The sequence below is a fragment of the Bubalus kerabau genome, chromosome 14 (assembly GCF_029407905.1).
Source record: "Bubalus kerabau isolate K-KA32 ecotype Philippines breed swamp buffalo chromosome 14, PCC_UOA_SB_1v2, whole genome shotgun sequence".
Classification (NCBI taxonomy): domain Eukaryota; kingdom Metazoa; phylum Chordata; class Mammalia; order Artiodactyla; family Bovidae; genus Bubalus; species Bubalus kerabau.
This window is the reverse complement of record NC_073637.1, coordinates 19,975,075-19,995,850: the sequence shown is the minus strand read 5'-3', so window position 1 is coordinate 19,995,850 and position 20,776 is coordinate 19,975,075. Positions and strand designations below refer to the sequence as shown.

Genomic DNA, 20,776 nt, shown 5'->3' with positions numbered 1-20,776 from the left:
TACTTATTTGAAAATCTCAGGAGCATATCAGTAAGTCTGTATATGTTAGAAGATTAATATTGAATAAATGAATGAGCAAACTGAAATATATAACATAAATATGTTTATATATGCTATATATAATATATAAAATAAGTGTATATTATATATTAAAAATATATGTGTATTTCTGTAAATGTAGGTTGAGTTGATTCATTTATTGAGTATGTTTTGTGGGCTGTTGTGAAAGACGATGAGCCATGAAAGAGGAATAGATCTCCCCCTACCTCAATGCACACTTTAAATATACTCAGATAAATTTATTCCCATACTGGGTATATTCTTGATTCCCAGAGGTATATAAAAGCTTTTAGTTATTTACATAGCAAATAGCGATGCTTGAGCACCTTCAAGGTTAAGGTAGATAGTTCTTCTTGACACAAAAGCTTTTAGTAAAAGACACTTTGTTTCTCTTAGCCACCTCCTGCATTTGTCCCCATTACCAGCTGTGTCTTTGAAAGGTTTGTGATTCAAGTTTACAGGAAGCCTCTCGCCTTCCTAAAGCAGTTTATGAGAACTTAAGAGGTTTCTCCTTTTCTCTCTTTTCCTGAAATTTCAATCTCTTAAAAAAAATTTTGTTTGCTTTAAATTTTCATTTCCCTGGCAAGATGTCTTACTTTTTCTTTTTTTTTTTCATTTTCCAGAAATGATGTCTTTCCCTCTTCTCCAATCCTTTCCCCAGGTAACAGTGATTTGAGCTTCTTTCCCCAAAATTTTTGCCTTTGTTTCTCAGCTACAGTGTAATGAAATGTCCTCCTCCAAATGTTTTGACCTCAAACTAAGTTTCAGGGTAATCTCTCATGTTACTCATTCTGTTATATATTATCATATTATATATCCAAGAAAATCGATGTATTGCAATTTGCTTATAATAACCTGCAATTTGACAAATATAGCTAAGACTACCTGAAAGTGAAAGTGAACGTGAAGTTGCTCAGTCATGTCCGACTCTTTGTGACCCCGTGGACTGTAGCCCACCAGGCTCCTCCGTCCATGGGATTCTCCAGGCAAGAATACTGGAGTGGGTTGCCATTCCTTTCTCCAGGGGATCTTCCCAACCCAGGGATCAAACCCGGGTCTCCCGCATTGCAGGCAGGGGCTTTAACCTCTGAGCCACCAGGGAAGCCCTAAGACTACCTAGAATGTCTTTAATAGTTTCAAAGGAGACATTTAGAACACATAAAAGTAGTTGGCCATTTGTATATCTGGCAGAAATTATTTGCTTTGGTGAATGCAACTTATATTTTTCTTAGAACAATCTTCGCTATATTTATTCTTAGTGAAATTATTTTCCAGTAAATGTGTCATTTGGTAAATAGCTTTTCCTAAAAAAAGATGGCTACATTAGTAAAGTTCAGTGAAATGTTCTCTGTGTCTATATATTACATATACATTTTGTTCGGTGTGCATGTATATTTAGACATTAAATGTATATGAATTTGTGTTTTTTTGCTGTTCCTTAGTCACATCTTTATCTATCACAGAACCTAAAACAAAAACATAAGTGTTGAATATCTCTTTGTTGAATAAGGAACATTCCTTTATTCACTAAATTGAGCCTCCACTGTATGCCCAGAGCTATACTAGCCCTGACAAATGAAGGTGAATAAAACAGTCTTTGCTTTAGGAGTTCACAATATAACCGAGGAGAGGCAATTGTGATTATTATGATAGACTACCTGATGAGTGTGTTAAAGTGAACATATCCTAGATTTAATTGGTCCAGGTATGCATCTAGATCTGGGTAGTGAATGTTTTAAAAGACAAATCATAGTTTTCTAGGCAAGGAAAACTAGGATGGAGCTGTACACAGAATACATAGCTGGGAGTCTAACTCTAGGAAAAATGTAAACATTGTTAAGTTTTTAAAATCATTAAAGGTAATCATGAACATGAAATAGTCATACTCATGTTCATTAAATTATGCTTTACTGAAGTGAATAGCATGCTGAAGGTGGTGTGATTCACAGGGCAGCAAGTAAATGCCCAGGGTTGATGTCATTGCTTTTGCTGTGGAAATAAAGCCTTTGGAATCTTAAATATCTCCCAGATGTGGTGCCCTTCCTTAATGTGGTGTATGAACGCAGAGAATGACATGACTTGGGACTATGGAATTGAAGATGCTTATAAAAACCTCAGCCTAGTTATGTCCCCTTATACAAAGGGTATGGACACTGAAGCCAGACAATCCCCAGCAAATATAGTGGGTCTTTATCAGGGGAGTAATCGTAGGTAAGTACAATAAAGTCACTGGGATTCACAGTCCTCAACTTTGAGAGGCCAAGAATAACTAGTTCAGAGTGAGGATTAAATATGATAAACTATCTGTATTAGTCAGAATTCTCCAGATAAATAGAATGTGTGTGTGTGTGTGTGTGTGTGTATACACACTGTTGGTTCTGTGTATATATTTACACTGTTGGTTCTGTGTATATATGTGTACATATACATACACATTCTAAGAGATTTATTATAAAGAATTGGCTCAGATTACCATGGAGTCTAATATGTTCCCAAGTCATCAGGGTGAGTCAGTAGGCTGGAGACCCAGAAAAGCACATGATGTATTCCTTTCTAAATCAGAAGGCCTGAGGACTGGGAGAACCAGTGGGGCAGGTCCATTTCAAAAGCTGGCAGTCTCAAGACCCAGAAAGAGCTGATGTTTCTTTTCAAATCTGAAGGCAGGAAAAAACCCAGTGTTCCAGTCTGAAGGCAGTCAAGCAGGAGGAATGCTTTCTTGAGGCGGTTTCAGATATGTTGTTCCTTCCATTCAGGCCTTCAGTTTATTGGACAATGCCCACCCGGCTGGGGGGTGGTGGGTCGGGGAGGGGGAAGGTGGTAATCTACTTTACTCAGTTGACAAATTTAAAGGTTAATTTCATCTAAACACATGCTCACAGCCAACATCCAGAATAAAGTTTGACCAAATATCTGGGAACCCCATAGCCCAACAAAGTTGACATGTAAAATTAACTATCACAATATCTAAAGTTCCTTTCACAGTGACTGAAATAGAGCTTTATAAACATTTTAAGTAAATGAAAGAATAAATAAAACCATGATTAAAAACAAAGCCTTCTTAATCATGGTTTCATAGGAAAAAGGAAGAAATTGGCAACACATTAACAATTATTCATGTAGAAGCTAAAAATCACTTTAGAAGGGTGAGATAGAAGAGTGAGAAGAAGGAACTAGTGTCAGGAATTTACTTTAAAGTACACAGTATTATCATAGTTTTCCTGGGAGTGAATATGGCACACAATCAACCACAGCAAACCACAGAATGGGAAAATCAGCTTGTGGCCAACCCCAAGGACAACTTTATAACCACAATCTGGGATGCTTGATGAGCCATAAATTCTAGTGGAAATCCAACATGGAGGTGAAGGGAAGTCGTGTGTTTGGTGCTGTGGATTCTATACTCAAAAATTCCTATACGACAACAAATAAGGGATCAAAACCATGGAGGATCGTTAAGACTTTATTTTCCCCAGAGAAATAAAGGGAACTACTTATGGAAAACAGAGCTTCCCTGGTGGCTCTGATGGTTAAGAATCTGCCTTCAATGCAGAAAACCTGGGTTCGATCTCTGGGTTGGGAAGATACCTTGAAGAAGGAAATTGCAACCCACTCCAGTATTCTTGCCTGGAGAATTCCATGGACAGAGGAACCAGGCAGGCTACAGTCCATGGGGTTGCAGAGAATCAGACACAACCAAACGACCAACACTTTACAGAAAAGAAGCTATAGACATGGGTGTGGTATGGGATATTTTCTTCAACAGATCCTGTTATTTTGACTTGAATACATCTGAATGTTTTATACTTATTCAGTGCCTGTTAGCACCAGACATTATGCTGATTACTATCATTGGTGTTTCATTCACACATAAACATTGTAAGTTACATGTAGATATCCATCTTATAGATGAGGATATTGGACCCTAGAGAAGCAAAGGTTAAAGCCACATATCTGGAGAACACTGGATCAAACCCAAGTCCTCCTATTCCAACATCAGAATATTCAATAGCTCTAGGCATTCTTTACAGTCAGCCCTCTGTTGTTGCATGAAGCATGACGATAGGGATGCATCTTTTAAAAGATCCTTGAAGGCTCTACAAGCTACAAAATATCTGGCTTTCTACCTACTTGGATAAAATAACTCTTGTGCCTGTATTTTATCATGTGTATATAGAGCAAAATAGAAAAATCTTATCTAAAGCAGGCATCACGAAGCCCAGTTGGACCATCTATCATGGGGAAAAGGAAAATTTAGCATTTGTTTTCTCATAGTTGGAGGAGATGGGGAAGAAATGCCTCCTTACAATGTCTCAAATTCTCCTTTGTGGTTAAATCAATGCCACAGGTGCTTGACAGTATTCTTCAATGACTATGAACATGGGCTTTGGTACTATTCTAGAACAAAGGAGACTAAAGAGACATGAAAACTAGATACTTGGATCCTGGATTGAGGAAATACGTCTGCAGTGACTACTACTGGACTACTACTGGTTTCAACACAGCCCAAATGCAGTACATTTTTAACAACTGATAAACCTAGGCAAAGGGAATATTGTTTTTTCTTTTTTTGTACCATTCTATTAATTTTGATTTCATAAAAATAAAAATTTTGGACATAAAACAAAAATAAATTAAGCCAAAATAACTCTGCTCCAAAAGAATATAGGCGTTGTAGCTGGTTAGATGTAGTTTGAATAGCAGCTATGCCATTTGCTAGATATGTGGCTTTTAAATAAGAATTATTTAATTTTTCTAAGTTTCAATGTTATTTCAATAATTGATATAAAATCAATCACACAAATATGTTGTATGAATTGAATGAATTATTTCCTATAAAACATGTAATAGAATTCAACATATCATATAAAAAATGTCTCATGATAATTTTGCTTCTGTGTGCTGCTGCTACTCAGTCATCTCTGACTCTTTTATGACCCCATGGACTGTAGCCCAAGGGGCTCCTCTGTCCATGGAATTTTCCAGGCAGAAATACTAGAGTGGATTGCTATTTCCTTCTCTGGGGGATCTTCGCAATCCAAGGATCAAACTCGCATCTCTTTCATCTCCTGTGTTTGCAGGTGGATTCTTTACCACTGTGCCGCCTGGGAAGCACATGTGTCATATAATAATTATTAATTTGCCTATATTATCAGAACAATTAATTAACTTTTTTCTCAGGGAGAACTGTCTCAGAATTACTGTGAAAATGTTTTTGCTGCATCTAAGCTTCTTAAAACATCGAGTTTGATCTCAGAGATTGTCAAGGTACATTATATACTACACTTTCGATCATTGTATACCTATTTGTGAAAAACCATGGAATTATCTTTATAAAGTTAATAATAAAAGCTTCTAGAAATTGTGGACAGCTCTGTTGTATAGATATCCCTCTTCTTCCCAGTAGTGTTTGTCAAAATGAGGCCTTTTCCCACAGGAAAAACTGAGAAAACCCAGCTTCTCCCTACTGTTTAATACCGTTTCCCTTTTAGTAGGACAGCTAAATAAGCCAGAAGATCTGCTACCTACATTCTAAAAAAATATATAGTTGATGTGAAAAAGAACATAAATTGCTAGAAAAATTATTGTGAATAATGACTATCAGCTGTCATATCTTTATGCTAGCAGTTACTATATGATCACTTTTGTGTAACCTTCTTTAAATGACCAACTTACAGAGATAGACAATGGATCAGTGGTTGCCAGGGATTAGTGCCCGAGGTGGGTGGTGGTGGGGGACAGAAGGTCATGTAGCTACAAAATGTCAGCATGAGGGATCCTTGTGAATGACAGAAGTGACATTGTTCTGTATCTTGACCATTGTAATGGATACATGAAATCACACCTGTGATAAATTGCACAGAACTAAACATGCACACACACACACACACACACACACACACACAAGCGAATGTAGGTAAAAGTGATAAGATCTAAGTAAAACTGGTGGATTTTATCAGTGTTAATATTTTGGTTGTAATTTTGTGTTGCAGTTTTGCAAGATGTTATCATTAGAGGAAACTAAGAGTACTTGTCATCTCTCTGTATTACTTCTTTCAACTGCATGTGATTTTATAATTTTCTCAAAATAAAAAATTTAATTAGAAAACTTATTACTTAGTGTCTTTTGTCTACCTTGATGTCCATAGTAACCTTTCATGATAGAGAAATTTTTCTAGATTATTTACATATATTTTAACAACCCTTTGATCTCTGTCCAACTTCCAGATAGAAACTTCTGCCTTTTAAATGGCCAGTAACTAGTGTATAATTGCTGGCTTCCCATCCTGAGATAAACAAGTTAGGCAAATGTGGATATATTTGATTTGTCATTTGATGAATGAGAAAAAACTTCTCCAGGAAGAATAGGAACAGCTTGAGTGAGTACATTTTCTTGAGCATGCTCAGGGGGAAAATGAAGGCATTGTTATCTGATGTGACACCTTGAGCAGACTGCCTGGCAAGCCCGCCACCAACGACGACTGTCCATAATGAGAGTCTGGTATCAATTAAGGAAACGTGAACTTCTAACCTGTGTGAACTGTCACGGTTGAGTCCAGGCCTGGCTGATCTCTGAATTTCCAGAGGTTAATCATAGCACTCCACAACTGACAAGACCCTCCCTTCTTTTTCTACCTCCATTGATGAAATTTGGGTCCTCTGAAGCCACAGCAGGGAGAGAAGCCCCCTCCTCTTTATTTCTAAAATAAGAAAAAAAGATAAATATAGTCTTGTTCAAGGATGAACCTCCTTTATCTATAGCAAAGTAATAGATGCTCAATATATTTTTAACAAGTATTAATCTGAAATAAACCTTAAAAGGAATTCCAGCCCACAGTTTCTAATCTAGTCACCAGAAAAAAATATATTGATAAACAACAAGGTCCTATGCAGGTCAGGAAGCAACAGTTAGAACTGGACATGGAACAACAGACTGGTTCCAAATAGGAAAAGGAGTATGTCAAGACTGTATATTGTCATCCTGCTTATTTAACTTATATGCAGAGTACATCATGAGAAACATTGGGCTGGAGGAAGCACAAGCTGGAATCAAGATTGCTGGGAGAAATATCAATAACTTCAGATATGCAGATGACACCACCCTTATGGCAGAAAGTGAAGAAGAACTAATGAGCCTCTTGATGAAAGTGAAAGAGGAGAGTGAAAAAGTTGGCTTAAAGCTCAACATTCAGAAAACTAAGATCATGGCATCCGGTCCCATCACTTCATGGCAAATAGATGGGGAAACAGTGTCAGACTTTATTTTTCTGGGCTCCAAAATCACTGCAGATGGTGATTGCAGCCATGAAATTAAAAGATGCTTACTCCTTGGAAGGAAAGTTATGACCAACCTAGATAGTGTATTGAAAAGCAGAGACATTACTTTGTCAACAAAGGTCCATCTAGTCAAGGCTATGATTTTTCTAGTGGTCATGTATGAATGCGAGAGTTGGGCTATAAAGAAAGCTGAGTGCCAAAGAATTGATGCTTTTGAACTGTGGTGCTGGAGAAGACTCTTGAGAGTCCCTTGGACTGCAAGGAGATCCAATCAGTCCATCCTAAAGGAGATCAGTCCTGGGTGTTCATTGGAAGGACTGATGTTGAAGCTGAAATCCAATACTTTGGCCACCTGATGTGGAGAGCTGACTCATTTGAAAAGACCCTGATGCTGAAAGATTGAGGGCAGGAGGAGAAGGGGACGACGAAGGATGAGATGGTTGAATGGCATCACCGACTCAATGGACATGGGTTTAGGTGGACTCTGGGAGTTGGTGATGGACAGGGAGTCCTGGTGTGCTGCGGTTCGTGGGGTCTCAAAGAGTCGGACATGACTGAGTGACTGAACTGAACTGAACTGTACAGCACAGGGAACTGTATTCAACATCTTATGATAAACCATAATGGAACAAAATAGAAAAATATATATATATATATATATGTAACTGAATCACTTTTCTGTACAGCAGAAATTAACACAACATTGTAAATCAACTATACTTCAATAAAAAAGAGAAAATGCATCAATTATCTATTTATTAAATGCTTACTATGTATCAGGCACTGCCTTTGCATTTGTAAGTACCAAGCTTTCCTTTCAAGTATTCTGTACAATAGATGGCATCTATTATTAATATCCATTCAATAGATGAGGTCATTGACTTCACAAAGGTCACAAAGTTGTTAAATGGCAAGGCTGATAAATACAGTGAGAACAATCTCAGTGCTTGTGGTCAAGCTATCAGCTTGTCTCAGATCTGATAATTCACAGGAAGTGTCCATTCATTAGGCCAAAGTATATATTCAAAAGTGAAGACAACTATCTTGGCTTGGAGCTTAACCAAAATTGTCATATCAAATTTTGATAAGCATTCTAACAGCTGTTTTAATGCTTATAACAAGCCTATGAAGTAGGAGTTATCAACTCTAGTCTATTAAATAAGAAAATGGAGTCACTGGGGGTGATTAAGTGGCTTAAAATGATAATTATAAGTATTGAACTATGTCTCCTAAGTTTTATCTTCTAAACCAGGCTCTTAGGTTTACCATGTATTGTTGAATCTTGCATTTCAGGGTCAACTTTTCATCAGCAGCATTTTAGTTCAGCTGCAAAGTCTGACTAACTAGGTTAATTAAGTTCCTTGAGGTAAAATTTGCTCATCCATTATATGAAGGTGGTTATAAAAACTGCACTTTCCGTCTCAGTGGATTTTCATGAAGAAAAGATGATGGAAGTGAAGACTTTGTCAGCAGTAAGCTCACAAGCTTATTTAAGTTGCCACTATGCTTACGACTTTTCAGAATTTTTCACTTCTAGGAAGCAACGCAAAAATGGAAAGTTGATTGGATTGTAATTTGGGGGCACTATATATTCAAGTTTGGATTCATTTCTTTATTCATTCATTTGTTCAATTATATGAAATGGCCTATTCTGGAACTTATAGAAAATACAAAGCAGTTAGTACTTTATATAAATCTGTCAAATTGTAGTTATACAAAAACCATGTCTTATTCACCATTACTTCATAACTATGTTCTGAATTTGACTCAGTCATGAATACTTCATACAAATTATTAAAAACTTACTATAGTACTCATCTTTAGTGTCATCAATGTTTTCTACCCAAACACACACACACACACTCTCTTGCACATGGCACATACACCCTAACTAAGAAATGTGCTAGGCTGTGGGTATTCAAAAGGCTCATGAATCTCATAACCTTGGAATGAAGTTAGACAATTAAATCAATTACTTTAATCACAAGATCTATGAGGGAGTTAGGCCGAGAAATCACTTCACAGTCTACCACTAATGCACGACCTTGCAAAATCACTTAGTCTTTGGCTTAACCACATTGGACTAGAAGAATAAATGGGTCTAAAAAGTAGAAAATTCTATGTGGTGATGTTTGAAAACCACTAACAGCAAGGGGTTATTTGCAAACAGAACTAAATGCTTTCTATTCAATTCAGCAGGTGCTATTTCACACCCTCTATATGGCAGGCACTGAATTTCTTAGCATCTTTGAAAATAACCACCTATTCTCTGCAGGCAGAGATGTATTCTCTAGAGCTGTTTTTCCAATAACATTTATTTTAACAATAATATGCTTAGTCTGCTGTGAAAATACAACTTCACTGATTAGGCAGCCAGCCCAGTCAAACATTGTTTGGGGTTATAATTATAGCTATTTAATTGTTGAACAATCTCATAAGAGCTGCAAAAGCATCTGTTTGTTTACGCAGCAATTTATGCTTGTTTTTTCCCCCTTTATCCTTTTTCCTCTTGAAAGGAAAGCTCAGGATAAGTCTAGCCTGAAGCCCCAGAGTATAATTAAGCTCCCCACCCCCTCAAAATGTATTGGGACCAGGAGGCTCCTTTTTGGTTAAAGTAAGGAGCTGTTGCCATGATTTGTTTTAACTTGATAAACACAGAGAGCTATTCTGTTCTGAGACCTCTTCCCCCCCACTCAGAAAGGGGGTGTTTACGTACAGCTGTGGGGAATTACTCACAAGAGGTTTAAACAGTGGAAAAAGAAAACATCCTCTTTTCTTTCTGGACCCACCCAGCCCACCAAAGTTTACAGACTTAGCCAATGGAAAGATAGATCATGGATCACTAAGAACTCCCTTTGGAAGATGGAGGCCTAGACTCTATCAGAACAACTAGAAGATCTGAAGGGCGTAGAGAGCGGCATCGGCAGCTACAGGGGGATGGCAAGGCGAATCTTTTGAAGAGACTTTGCTTCAGAGACAGCTTGTAGGTTGTATACTAACAGAGATCCGTGGTGCCCAGGGTTGCATAAAAATGTATAATGGGAATATGAATTGCACTATGGCCCTTACAGGGTCAATAAACTCCATCTTAGCCAACAGTGAACAAAATCTAGGTTTTCTTCTTATTTTGCGTACGTGTTGGATAAAAGATAAAATGGTTTTTTTCAGTTTTCCCCTCAGCTTGAGTAATTTTTTTCTGTGCATTTTATTTAATTACTTTGTGCAAAATAGAAGCAGAGAAGTCAACTAAATGAGAAATATGATTAAAAGATCTCAGGGTGACCTTGAAATGAGTGGTTAAAATTTTAATAAATTAGTCACTAGCTATTCTGTTATTGGGCTTCCCTAGTGGGCTCAGTGGTAAAGAATCTGCCTGTCAATGTAGGAGATGTGAGTTCGATCTCTGGGTCAGGAAGATTCCTTGAAGGAGTATTCCTACTCCAGTATTTCTGCCTGGGAAATCCCATGGACAGAGGAGCCTGGCAGGTTATAGTCCATGGGGTTGCAAGAAGAATCAGACATACCTGAGACTAAATAACAACCACAAAACTGTTATCATTTAAAATTAAACATAGAGTTGTGATTTTTAGTTTTTATGACTTTTTTAGAGGTGAGTCATGGAGTAGATTTCTCAGAGTATTTAAGAAATAATAAATATATTAGAAATTAATAAGTATATATATTATTTTGAAAGTACAGAGTCAAATTGTAATGCTTTGAGGCACTATATTTTACCTACTTTAATTTGAGAAAAGAAGAAAGCAAAGAGAAAAAAATAGAGAGAAAATTTTATGTTCATTTCCTGGGGTGGAATTCACCAAAATAAGTTCTATCAAAATGTGCATTTCTGGGAAAAAATTATTTAAGGAGAACCTTCCTGTATGTATGGCTTAATTAAACCAAGGTTTGATTAACTATAGTTTAATAATTATAGTTAATAGTTACAACTATTATAGTTCAGTAATTGACATAACTTAGAATTCCTTAAAAAATTAGCATACCAGTTTTAAATATTTTCTTCAAATTGTCATGAAGATGTCAACCCAGGAATGAGATTAATTTGCCTCAGTGTTTCTGCCAGAATGGACTTATTCTTAAGATTTACTACCTCTCATTTGCATGTTTTTGTAAACTGACATGAAAATAAGCTCCAAATCAGTGGTACAAAATTAATTCTGTTCACCATTTCTCAATTTACTTTGAATACTGCCTCCAAATATTTTGACTCTATTTATTTACGGTAAACTCAGGTACTAGGCCATACACACAAGCTTTGCAATTTTAAGCTCTCAAATGATACAAAAAGCAGCTTCTTTGACCAAATGGATTTCTTGTTTGTAGAAGTCTGTCATGGTTAATTTTTTTCCCTTAAAATATAACTTCCTAAAAAATGATTATGCCTTTCACATGAGTGAATTTTCTTCTTTGTTAGAATGTGTGTCATTTCCAGGTAGAGGTGGATTGAAATCCAACATAGTCAATGATGATGGCTGTAAAGACCCCATGAAGCAGTTAGAATTTCCCGTTGTCCTCCATCTAAAATGATAACAAACACAGTTTAATTCACTTAATTCATGTTTTTTTTTTTTTTTTCCCAAAAAAAAAAAAGATTACTTGGAAAGCACATACTACATAATTGGGTAAACTCATTGATAAAAGCAAAAGTAATTGTTGCCATGAGATTACTCCACAGAAAATGTTTGGTTTAAGTAAACTAGCCAGTATTTGAAGTAGAGGGACTCATTCAGGTTTCTAAGGGAAATAAAACCAAAACCTTAACTTTCAAGTCCTTGGGTCTTTTGCAGTAAGAACGACTCAGAGACAATTCTTTTTTTTTCTCTCTCTTCTCTATCCTTCCTTTCCTTTTTTGCTTTCTTTCACATTTTTAGATGTCCTTGTTAAATTTATTTTTATTTCCTCCTTTAAAAAATAACATCTTATTTTTTGTTTTATTTCAGTGTTGTATTTCTACAAAGTTGTGGAGGTCTAGCTTACCTGGTGCATAACAGCTGCTCAAAAGTAATTGTTGAGTAAATATTAGTAATTTAAGTCACACAAATTACCTGTAGAGAATGTGGAAAATATCCCTGTTTTTCCAGGAGCAGGGACAGCACAGATGTTTCCTATGCTGGGTTTATCAAGCTCTGCAAAATCTCCCCATGGGTCTCTGAGTGCACTTTGGTAAGTTTTACATGCAGTTGTCTTTCTTTCCCTCTTTGAAGTCCACTGAGCTGGTGAGAAAAATCTAGAGAGGATGACAGAAGCAAGCCCAGTAAAGGTAGCCTTTAGAAAAGAATGACCCAGGACTCCATGAGTTTAAAAAAGTCCATTCATGGCTAGAAAATGAATATTATTTATCCAAAAGGTTGCAGCTGTTACATTCTCTTGAGAAAACACCAAGACCTATCCATGCCAGGTTTTTCTGATTGCCTAACCTCAATGATTCTGAGATAAAAATCCCAAAATAGGCATTTATAAAGGCAAGGACCGAAAGGCAGCAAATGCAGAACCTGGGCAGTTTTTGCAGCTGCTGGTGTATAAACTACAAACCCAAAAGTTGTTTCACTCCTGATGTTGCCAGTTTGCCTAGGTGATAGTCTTGTGCCAGTCAAAACAGTCACAGGCATTTCTGTACAATGTATTCTGTTCTGTCCACACTGGGGGCTGTTTCCAAAAAACAGAATAACGGAAGCACTGAATCAAAAAAACGAAACCAGAAAACTTAAGCCCTCCGATAAAAGAAGAAAACAAAAAGTAGAACGAGAAATGTGTTTTCCCAGGAACGTCCACATTGCTACAGACCCGGTTTTCAAAAGTGGATTTTCTTTGAATAGGGTTTGGATTTGCCAACAGGCTATTAGGATATAATACACTGCTCACAATTCTCCGAGAAAGGATCTAAGGTTTGTTGTAATTTTCCCACTTTCCCAGAGATGGGTAGAGCCAAGAGGAAGGGGTGAAGGAAAGAGAGCAAAAGATTGCAGGAGTTGAAGAAAAGTTGCTGGATCCTATCCAGTCATCTTCAAAGGATAACCTCTTCCAAACAGAGCAAACCTTCAGGCGGAGATTATGCAAAGCTCCTGCTTTCCAACACCCCTGAAAACCTGCTACCCCCGTCCATTCAGATTTGAGGATTAAGAAAACCAGGGGAATGAAAGCATCTATTTATCCCTGGTCCATGTCAGGAATTGTTCTTCTGAGCTGGACCCTACGGCTTTATTGGTGGCGTGATTGTCCCTTTTAAATATTTTTTTGGGGATGGGAGGAGGTGGGCGTCTGTATTATCTGATAGTTCTGTGTTTGTTTTTTCAGCAAAGATGCTTAATTGTGTAACTCCTGGCCAGGTTTCCTTTGCCAAATGATAAAAATCAGAGTTGGAAAAGACCTATTAGGTCATTTTATCCTAACTCCTGCCAGTGAGAATTTTGCCTCTAATATGCACGACGAGGCGTCCACTTCTTCCCTTGGGAGATTAGCCTCTACAATCCAATTAGTCCCTGCTGCCAACACATTTTCCCTGACATTCAATTTACAATTAATATCATTGTTTTTCTTAATTCTGTGGTCACCAATGAAGTGTTTACTTTCTTTTATCGTTTTTGAATTTTAATCCGCTGATAAGTCTATTTTCTTATGCCTCCCTCAAATACACTCATTTATTTTTTTCCTATAGCCTTTTAGTTTACTTGCTATTCTTTTGTTATTTGTTATTCTTTGCACGGCTCTGTATCTCTTTGATACGAGGAAAATGAAGGCTTCTCATTTCCCTACTTGGCACCTCTCATCAGCAGGCAAGGATGTGGTGGAGTTGGGCAGAGAATCGAGACACTTTAAGGTTTCCATAAAATTCAGGCTTCCTCAGTATTTTACTTCTACTTTCCAGAAATAAGTGGCTCGAGATAGGCTGGCATTTTTGAGTATTCCAGCTTTTCAGTTGTGTGTGTGTGTTTTTATGTGTCAGATTTTCTGCTGTGAGAAACCTGGCTTAGATGATCAGATGAGATAAGGCAGGCAGAGATAAGAAGCTAGAGAGGAGGAAGACTATTGCAGTAGTGAACTTTGAGACTGAAGGAACTCAGCCACCTTCCAGAATACCTCATTCCCTGAAGAGCAAACCCTTTCAGGCCGAGGTGAACCACTGCGGACCAGTGTGGCTCTGTGCATCCATCCGTGAGACAGGCCTCTCTCCACAGCAAGGCACTTTCCTCATGAGATTTTGTTCCTTCATTGCCTAAGGCCCTGGCTTTGTTCCTGCCTTGTGTTGTCTCCCTCTTCTGATTCTCTGGCCTTATTTTGGCAGGCAGATTGCCTTCATCTATCCAATTTACCATGTCGATTTGGTCTCCACCTCGTGACCTCTGCTCGGCCTTTGGGCCTAAGGGAGGAGTCCCTCTTTCTGGATCCTGCCCTCTGACTAAGCCCTCTCTTGCTGCTCCTCCCTTTTCTGGGGATCCAGAACAGATACCTTCCCAAATGCCAGTTTTTTCCCCTATGTCCCTAATTAATTTATTGTCAGGACTGTCTGTTCATGCCAACTGACACTCAGCTCCATCAAAGGCCACAGCCCTGACTCAGAGTAGCTTGCCTATATGGTTTTTAAGGGGTGTTTTACAGATAATTAAGTCTCACAAACATAAGAAAAAATTCTTAATGTGGTCTATAAGGCCTTAAAAATTTCCTGGCTAGCATCACAATGCAATCACATACCAGTGACCCCTCTCACTCTGCCTCACTCATGTTGGCTCCCCCTCAGGTCCTTTAGGCTTCCCTGGTGGCTCAGAGAGTAAAGAATCTGCCTACAATGCAAGAGACCTGGATTCCATCTCTGGGCTGAGAAGACCCCCTGGAGAAGGAAATGTCTCCCCACTCCAGTGTACTGCCTGGAGAGTTCCGTGGACAGAGGAGCCTGGCGGGATACAGTCCCTGGGGGTCACAGAGTTGGTCACGACTGAGTGACTAGCACTTTCACTATCAGGTCTTGCTGTGCAAGCATCAGTCTCTTCCACATCGGGACCTTCATCTTACTCTTCTTTTTGCTTGCCTAAGTGTCACTTACTCATCCACAATGAATAAGTCACAGCTTACATGGAACTTAGACCCAAGTGCCCTCCCCCTGGACTAAGTTAGCTCCTACTGTTATACTTTATTATTTAGCCTTATTCATGCACTGAAAGCACTTACCAAAAGTTGTGAACATGCGTTTCCTGGTTTGTTAAGTTATTTGACATTTGTATAACTCTATGACATGTGAAAATGGTCCCACGATTACTCTTCATTTCTGTTTCTCATAAGTGCTCAGTATATCATAAGTGCTTGGTCAGACGAGTCATGTAAAGGATAGAGAGCAGAATAAAAGTTAACAGTCAGCTGTCATGACTGATAAGTACTTGTCTTAATCTAGCTGCTTCGGCTATTTTTCTTTGTACTTATATAGTTTGGCTTACATTAAAAAAACTGGCATTTTGAATATCTATATTGTACTAGTAAGTTGTTTTTTTTTTTTAATTTCAGGCAAGACAGAGCAGAGCCACTATACAATTTTTACTTAAAAGAGGACTTTGGGAGGAAAAATAAGGAGCTCATAATTAATGAGAAAATGGAGGAGTATGTTTGGTGCCCAGATAGAAACTAGAAGAGCATAGGATCTGGGCAGTAGAAGCAACGCTTTCCTGCACTGCCATTTTACCACTGCTCACAGACACCCCTGAAATACCCAGGCCTTTTTATTAGTTCCCACTGCAGAATCCAACACTGGCTGTCATGAATGAACCAACCAGCAAACAACCTAAAGTTCAAAGTCCTGAGTCAGAGGCCTGCCGAATCAAGGAAAGGTTGGGTAATTCAGCCCTAGTCGCTCAGTCAGAAAGAGAAAGGATTCCTCACCTTCCGTACAAGCATTCTGAAGTAGATACTCAAATTTCCAACTCCCCACACAATGAGTTATTTCTCCCCCTCCCCCGCTTTTTATATATTAAGTCATTTAATTGCCTCAAATACTTTATGAAAATGTAGGTATTATCATTACCCCCATATAACTTTTGAGGAAACTGAGGCCCAGAGAGGCTCATAACTCAGTCAAGGACACATAGCTAGCAAGTGATGAAGCAAGAATGATTTTTTTCATTACTGCTAGGTGTGTCAAGATGACCTCAGCATATTCCAGCAGATTGCAGTTCACTTTGACTCTGAATTAGAGTTCTCATTTCAAATTAATGTATTGAAATCTGCAAGAGTAGTAACCCTCTGCCCTTTGGAGGAATATATACCGCAAATAACACACCATCAGCAAAACAAGCAGCGGTGGATATTGCACATTTCTCTCTTTTACTGGATTCCTCTCATGCTCACCACCATGAGCATACATGCTGCGGCTGCTGCTGCTGCTGCTAAGTCACTTCAGTCATATCCAACTCTGTGCGACCCCAGAGACGGCAGCCCACCAGGCTCCGCCATCCCTGGGATTCTCCAGGCAAGAACACTGGAGTGGGTTGCCATTTCCTTCTCCAATGCATGAAAGTGAAAAATGAAAAGTGAAAGTGAAGTCGCTCAGTCATGTTGGACTCTGTGTGACCCATGGACTGCAATCTACCAGGCTCCTCCATCCATGGGATTTTCCAGGCAAGAGTACTGGAGTGGGGTGCCACTGCCTTCTCCGTGAGCATACATGAGTGGTCCATAAACCAGAATGAAGCTAACTAATTGGTTGACCCAGGAAATGAAGGTTAATCTCATCAGCACTAATATCTATCATTTCCAGGTCCTTAGCTAATACTATGCTAAGTACTTTAATAATGAAGATTCTGTTTTGCTACTTGTTTTGATTTGTCTTGTATCTTTCCTTCCCTTTTTTGGTTGTAGATCATACACGCCACATCACAGGTCTGGACATATCACGGAAATTGGGCCCTGTCACAGTCTTCCACCTGACTCCCACTGCTTGATTCAAAAATGAATATGAAAACCAACTAGCAGGACCAATCAGTTTTATTCTCCAGGATTTTTCTAACTGGAATTAGTTGGATAGAATTTTTTTCCTTTCTACTCATGAAATTTATGAGAATTTAAGATCCAACCTGGTTACAGTCTTGTTTTTAACCTTGTGAAGATGGTTGGTTTGTGATAGCACAGCTCTTTGTAAAAAAAAAGGCAAATATAGAAGTCAATATGAAAATCTAATGATTTGAATCCACGAATATACTCATTGTTTTTTACTTTTTCTTTTTCCTTTTTGGTGTATGGCTTGAAATATAAATTTTTTGGTTAATTGAAATATAAATTTTTTGGTTAATTGAAATATAAATTTTTTGTCTTACATTTCCTGCTTCTTGCAATCAAAGTGTTGTGTGTAATGTATGTATGTCATTACTGATTCATACAACCCCCCCAGTTAGGTATTATTATTATTATTTTACAAATATGAAAATCAAGGCCCAGGAAATTGATATCACTGTCCCAAAGCTGCACAATTAGCCAGTAAGGAGCAGATGTTGGATGACAGATTTTCTTTACTTCCAAATCATTAGCTAGATACTCTAACACTCAGCATGCAGCCTGGGGTACTGCAATCCATGAGTTCCCAAAGAGTCGGACATAATTTAGTGACTGAATAATAACATATACCATTCAGAGAAAAATCTGCGTTAATTAACAATAATTCAATTGTTTATCAATATCTACGATATCCTGACATGATCACAATAGTGATTTATTGATCAATTTCGGCTTTACTGGGCCTTCACTGCTGTGTGCAGCCTTTCTCTAGTTGCAGTGAGCAGAGGCTACTCTCTTGTTGTAGTGCATGGGCTTCTCATTGCAGTAGCTTCTCTTATTGAGAGGCATGGCGCTAGGGAGCATGGGCTTAGTAGCTGTGGCATTCAGGCTTCGTTGCCTCAAGGCATGTGAGATCTTCCAGGACCAGGGATTGAACCTGTGTCCTTTACATTGGCAGGCAGATTCTTAACCATTGGACCAGCAGGGAAGTCCACACAATGGTGATTTTACACATATGACAATATGTATATCTTAGCTCATGATTATTTGCTTTATTTCTTATAGTTTATCCAGGACTTTTGGTTACTCATCCTTTTACTCAAGATGGTACGTATGAATACAATGTCCAGGGAATGGAATAAAATTGAATAATCATAAATTTTTTTTAATTTTTAAGAAATATTTTTAACCATGTATGTAATACCATATTGGATTTGGGACAGAGAAAGAAAAATCTGACTGAAATATATCCTTTTTCATTATTATACAAATCTGAAAGGCTTGGGAAATTGATTGTTTTTTACTGATCTTAATAGGTTTTCAAACATTAAGACAACTCACATGCTTTTTTTTTTTAATCCAAAACATGTTTATTGGGGTGGTTTCCCATTCATCTTGATGCAGGATACTTTTAGTGCTGCATCCGTCTGAAGGAGCATCCTTCCATAAGTCTTGCTTTTCCTCCTGTAGGCTGGCAGAGGACAGAACAGCAGCCAACACACTAAACTACTATTTGTGCGTGGCTAAAGACGGTAGTGATTTTATAGCATCCTGGGCATTTTACATCCAAAAAATAGGGCTCTGTACCAGGTGCTTCTTCTTGTGTTTCCTCTTCTCCTCTTCTGGAGAGGGATGAAGAAGATCCTTTGTGAGAGGCATGTTCTCGTGAGGAGGTCATCACTGCAGAAAAGGCCTCACATGCTTTATCATTGAAGAAAACCTGCCTAATGGATTTTTTTATTCCTTTACTATATGCTATGTACAAACCATTTTTTTTAAATTATAGGATGAAAAAGTAAGAGACATTCTCAGTTTTATGATGAACTCACACAAACAGAATATTAAAATTTACCTGAGAGCCCTATGAATAGTCCAAGACCCAGTCTAATTCCACTGCCTCTGAAGGGTCCTCCCAAAGATCTCAGGTATAAGGTTTCAAGAGTTAAGGATATTTGGAGACATAAAAGTTCAAAGAAAATTATTGTTATGAAAAAATAGAGTGAGAACATTCTAGTCCATTTCTGATCTTATTGACTTGCCTTATAATTGATATTTCGCACATTTATTCAGATTGGGCTTCCCCAGTGGCTCAGTGGTAAAGAATTCACCTGCAATGCAGGAGATTTGGGTTTGACCCCAGCTGAGCACTTAATACATGCCAAGCATTCTGCTAAACACTAGAGGGGCAATAGTGACATACGTAATGACAGAACAGGAGTAACAAACATTAATGTGAAAAGGTACATTTTTTTTTTTAATTTAAGGAATCCTCCATATACATTTCTATTTATGCAGAGATGCATAGTCATACAATTTAATGGTGTCACATTTTGTCCTCTGAAGTGGCCTTTTGGTTACGTGAATGAATGAAGATATGTACTAAGCTCCTAGTAAAGCTGTAAAGGAACATGTGCTCATTGGTCATAGGATTAGTATGAAATTGTATCTATGATTTAATGTTAGAGAAAGTTCTCATGATGGTTGGGGTTCCCGGATTAAAAAGACACTGTAATGTGTAGTGAACTCCCCATAAAGCAAGGGGTATGTATACTGGTGGCCTAAATTTAACTTAAAGGCCAAAGGCCAGAGCTGGAGATGGGCATGGCAACCCACTCCAGTATTCTTGCCTGGAGAATCCGATGGACAGAGGAGCCTGGTGGGCTACAGTCCATAAGGTGGCAAAGGGTCGGACACGACTAAGCAACTAACACTTCTCTGACTTTTTCAAGGGTCAGAGAGGCAAGTCACTTTCAGCACACAATGTAATTGCATTTTTTTCTTTTTGGCCCCAACAAGTGGCATTCAGAATTTTAGTTTCTTGACCACAGATCAAACCATGCCCTGTGCAGTGAAAGTATAGAGTCTTAACCACTAGACCACCAGGGAAGTCCCTGCAATTTCATTTTAAGATGCTGAGCAAGTGAGGGTGAAATAAGAGAGTGTATGCCCATGATAATGATCTAGGACAACAGCTATAACATAGCATCAATAAACAAACAGCATTAGACTAGTCCAAGACAGATGTAATCATTAATAGCTGTGTCACATGACAGTGAAAGACGCATGGAACCCAGTGGACTTTTTGGAGTTTTTGATTTTTTTTTTCCTTCTATGCCTAGAGTATTGGCCCAACTCTGTACAGAATAAACTATACTGTGCAGGATTTTTGAGCAATTTGAAGGATAAGGAAAGGGTTGGAAGCCTAAAGAGGAAGTGACTAGGCTTCTTAAATTAATGGCAGAGAAATGACTAAAGGATTAATTAAAAGTGAAATATATTAGGAATGATGATAATCACAAACTAATGAAATTAGGCTTTACTAGTAACATATTGCCGAGAAGGCAATGGCACCCTACTCTAGTACTCTTGCCTGGAAAATCCCATGGATGGAGGAGCCTGGTAGGCTGCAGTCCATGGGGTCACTAAGAGTTGGACATGACTGAGCGACTTC

General features: G+C 38.2%; 1 long non-coding RNA gene and 1 pseudogene across 1 annotated transcript; one reads left to right on the top strand and one right to left on the bottom strand.

Annotated features, from left to right (window-relative positions):
* The first annotated feature begins 10,230 nt into the window (after window positions 1-10,230).
* LOC129627370 (uncharacterized) lies at window positions 10,231-17,325 on the top strand. The gene is made up of 3 exons (XR_008702591.1): window positions 10,231-10,318; window positions 12,435-12,516; window positions 17,194-17,325. It is a non-coding gene; the product is annotated as an uncharacterized LOC129627370 (long non-coding RNA).
* A 1,411-nt stretch (window positions 17,326-18,736) lies between these two features.
* Window positions 18,737-18,984, bottom strand: LOC129627200 (40S ribosomal protein S27-like; annotated as a pseudogene).
* Between the last annotated feature and the right edge of the window lie 1,792 nt (window positions 18,985-20,776).